The sequence below is a fragment of the Scylla paramamosain genome, chromosome 21 (genome assembly GCF_035594125.1).
Source record: "Scylla paramamosain isolate STU-SP2022 chromosome 21, ASM3559412v1, whole genome shotgun sequence".
In the NCBI taxonomy this organism is placed as follows: Eukaryota; Metazoa; Arthropoda; class Malacostraca; order Decapoda; family Portunidae; genus Scylla; species Scylla paramamosain.
Window position 1 is genome coordinate 13,265,767 of NC_087171.1, and position 4,143 is coordinate 13,269,909.

Sequence of the window (4,143 nt, forward strand, 5' to 3'; positions counted from 1 at the left end):
TCTCTCTCTCTCTCTCTCTCTCTCTCTCTCTCTCTCTCTCTCTCTCTCTCTCTCTCTCTGTCTTTGTTTCTTGCATATTTTCCTTCTAATTAACGTGTTTTTTTTTTCAGGTATGTTGATCTGGTCCATGATTCTGCTCAACTAAGCAAGGTAAGGGTGCGCGGTGATGGTGATGAGGTGAGGGTGAACAGGTAAGGGTGAGGGATTGATGCGAACGGGAGGTGAAGTGAGGTTGGGTAGAGGTGATGTAGCAGTGAGGTTGTTGCAATGAAGAGCAGTGGTGTTATGCCAGTGGTGGTTGGTGTGATAGTTGCAGTGGTGTCCCTTGATTGTGATGACGTTGTGGTGAGTTTGTTGGGTTATTGATAGTAGTGATGTTGGGAATGTGTTATCAGAAGTTGTGGTGATAGTGCTTGGGATGTCTCGGTGATGGGGGTGTGGTACGAGTAAGTCTGTGGTGTTAGTGGTGGTGATGGTGATGGTGTTGTGTTATAAGGTGGGGTTGTGGTGACAGTGCTTGTGATGATCAGTGATGTTCAGTTATGATCGTAGTTGCTTCTATACTAATGATGTCTATGTTTTGTCAGATTGAGGTGGTGGTGATAGTGATGACAGAGTTAGTAATAGTGACATAGGTATTAGTGATGAATCGTAGTAGATGTTGCTATAGTGATGGTATTTGTGTTTTGACGAGTTGTGATGATGATGGTAGTGATGACAGGGACGACTGAGTGCAACATGGGCAATAGTGATGAGTCGTACGAGTTTTGGTTTTGGTTTTAGTGATGATAGTGGTGGTGATAGTGACTGGTAATACACTGAAACGGATAATAATGATGAGTGACAGTATTGCCCACGAAAATATTGCCAGATCGTGATGGTGATGCCCTGATGGGTCGCAGCGCCAGGTGGTGATAGCAGACTGGGATGCTGGTTGTGGTGACGGGCGGGCGGCAGCGTTAGCGGCGGCGGCGTCACCGTAGTGCGTGCAGGGATGGGCAAACGACGTTGTAAAGTCAGCCGACAAGGGCCAGGCAGGCATTGTGACCTGAAATACGGGAAACATTCCTGTGATAGCCCCACCTTTCAGTAGCTCTTCCCCGGCCCCGTGTAAGTGATCATGGGCCTCCATTTTACCCAACAACTGAGTTAGCCACGCTCCATTTCTGCCTCACCATCGATGATCAAGACGCCATCCCGCCGCCCTACCAGAGACGCCCACACACAATCCCCGAGACCCACGCGATGATGCCACCGTTCTTTCCCTCCCTCCTTCCTTTGATCTCAGACAGCAGGGCGTGTGGTGATGGCGATGGATGGGAGGTGTTGTTTGTTGTAGCTTTAGCGATAGATGTGCGGTGGTTTCTCCTGCTCGTTTGTTCGGCGTGTTCGAATTGGCGTAGTTTTAGGGATAGGTTAGGTTAGGAGCTGTTCTTTGTGTCCTGTTTAATAAGAATGTTTGCTATAATTGTTTTAGTGATGAATGTAAAATGTTACTTGCTTCCTGTTATACTGTAGTTATTATTATTATTATTCGCCTGTAGTATTGACTTATTTCGTATGGTATTTGATGGTATTCCTGGACAACGCGTTATGCCTTACGAAGAATAGCGAATAGACGTACAGGATGACAAAGAAGGGTAAAGGCGGAACAAAGAGTAATTAGAAGATCAGAAAACCAATCGCTGTGAACTAAAACGAGCGAAAAATCAACAAAGATAAACGGAAAGACAAAGGTGGAAGCTTTTGTGCAGCACTGAACTGGATGATGATCACGACGCCTCTTGCTAATAAAAACTGATAAAACTCCTTAATTAGGCCTTAACTTTTTGGACTCTTTTTTTTCTTTCTTTTTTTTTGTGATTAATCAGTGTTTTCCGCTCATCGAAAAGGGAGAAAATGCTTAGGCCGTTGTTAGTTGAGGCGTGAGTTATTAAAGTACTGGGCATCACTCCGAGTTTCTGCTTCCGTGGCCAACATAAAAGGGCGCGTGGTGATCTAAGGGCCTCGTCTCTCCTAACCACCCCAGCCCCATTCCTCTTTCCCCCCCCCTCTCTCTCTCCCGCTCTCTCCAAAGCGAGACCCCATCCCCATAAACCCTGGTCTCCTCGCTACTACCATTATGAGAGTTGAATAATCCAGTTTCATGTGAATTGCTGAGCGAAGCACCGGCGGCTCTTCCCTCAGAGGCTCCGGGTCGTAAGGTCGCCACGGTCTTGGAGTCTCAGTCTCAAACGATTCGGCGTCTTATCTGCACTACTTTAGACAAGGTGTAGTGAAAGTTATTGGAGTTTTCAAGGTTTTTTTTTTTCTTTTAATGTTGATTGTTTTTTGCGTCCGGGTCAAAAAAAGAAAGTTAACTGTTTTGTCGCTACACGAAAAAGTAGTCAACCCTTGAATTGAGTACAAAATGGAGGCCTGTTCATTTTCGGTGATGTCTCGATACTTCTCCCGAAGTAGTACAAGTCACAGGAAGGGAGGAAAAACAGACAGACAGACGGATACTTCTCGAATTTAGTAGTGGAAGAGATGAAAGAGTGTAGCTATCGGTTAACTCTTGCATTAGTAAGGTGGACAAAATAAAGTGTAAATAAACAGAAAGCAGAGTACGTCGAATACAACTTAGATATTGCATCGTCAATGGGAAAAACACGAAAACCCGACTGTTCATGTGTAAGGCGTTTTAAAAATAGACCTTAGTATGGACTCGACAGCATTTCAAAATATGGGTCTGCGGTAACTGCGGTCCAAGTCACCTTGCACCGGGGAACCATAACGCAAGAGCGGGTTGGGACGGGAGACTAGAGACACCCACAATTTACTTGCATTCATTATACATGCATAAGACAAGCCGGTGAAGAATGCAGCAGTACAGTCACATACTCTGATTTACACACGCGCCGCACCTACGTCTCATTAGTGGCGTGAGTTTCAGATTAGTGAGGTTGGACGTGAGGTTATAATATAAGCACACGGCGGCTCCCGGGAACTGAGGAGCACAGCCCTCGCCACCTCGTCTCTCCCGGCGCGGCGCGGTGACAGCAGCTTATTTCCTAACTGCGTCCCTCTGCTAATTAGAAGCTCGAGGAAACATGCAACGTTCGTAACACAGAGAAGGCGAAATGATATATTTATGAAATGCATGGCACAGACCTGAGTGGAGACCGTGTCGTTAAGGAAGAAAATAGAAAAATCTTGTGTCGGAATTGCCTTCATTGCTTCTGTGAAATAACACGACAAATTACTTTTATAACAGAGTTAGTAATTTTTTTCCCCATATCTATTAAGTACACGTTCGTAAAATTCCCCCTAGAGAAACTGCTTTATCAGTTCTAGTGTTTCTTGGAAGAAGCAAATATTTTTCACATGCTGATAGAACTCGACAAAATGGTGCCTTTGATCTACTTATTATTTAGTTTTTTACTTTTCATCAGCACTATCACGTCAAGTTTGTCAAGTTTCATGAAGCCCTCACTGAATATATGTAGAGAAAACCCACTGTTGTGTGTATAATAAGTTCCATAGTCCTTTTTTCCTCTGACCCAACAAGACCAAATAATTTTCAAGACATAATTGTTATTTTCTTTTCATTCATTAAATCGACGCTCATGAAAAGCCCACCGAAGAAATGCCGTGATGCTTCGTAATGTTTCCTTGAAGTGGTGTCGCATTTTTCATACATTAACACAGCTCGACAGTAAATGTAGTGTGTAGGACATTATGTAGTTATTATTTTCTTTTACATTTATTCACAGGAAGCGTATTAACTGTATACTAAATAAAGGATCTTAGCAAATTCTCTCTCTCTCTCTCTCTCTCTCTCTCTCTCTCTCTCTCTCTCTCTCTCTCTCTCTCTCTCTCTCTCTCTCTCTCTCTCTCTCTCTCTCTCTCTCTCTCTCTCTCTCTCTCTCTCTCTCTCTCTCCTTATAATAACACCAGAATTAAAGTAACACTCATGCGCGCATCAGTGTATGAAATGTTTTACTAAATAGAGATGTCATTTAACTGCAGCACTGAGGCTCTAGGAGGCGGTGGTGGTGATGGTCTGATGACAGGCCTCCCTTAGCATTGCGTCCCCCTGTGTTTGCACATCTTTAGCCCTTTATCAAAATACCCTACACATTATTCAACTTTTTTTTTCCT

General features: G+C 44.1%; 1 long non-coding RNA gene across 1 annotated transcript in view; it reads left to right on the forward strand.

Moving 5' to 3' along the window:
• The window catches only part of LOC135111320 (uncharacterized), a 22,908-nt gene extending 19,099 nt beyond the window's left edge, over window positions 1–3,809 (forward strand). The window contains exons 2-3 of the long non-coding RNA XR_010273697.1: window positions 111–150; window positions 872–3,809. This is a non-coding gene — a long non-coding RNA (uncharacterized LOC135111320). The remainder of the gene's footprint in view (window positions 1–110; window positions 151–871) is intronic.
• The last annotated feature ends 334 nt before the right edge of the window (window positions 3,810–4,143 follow it).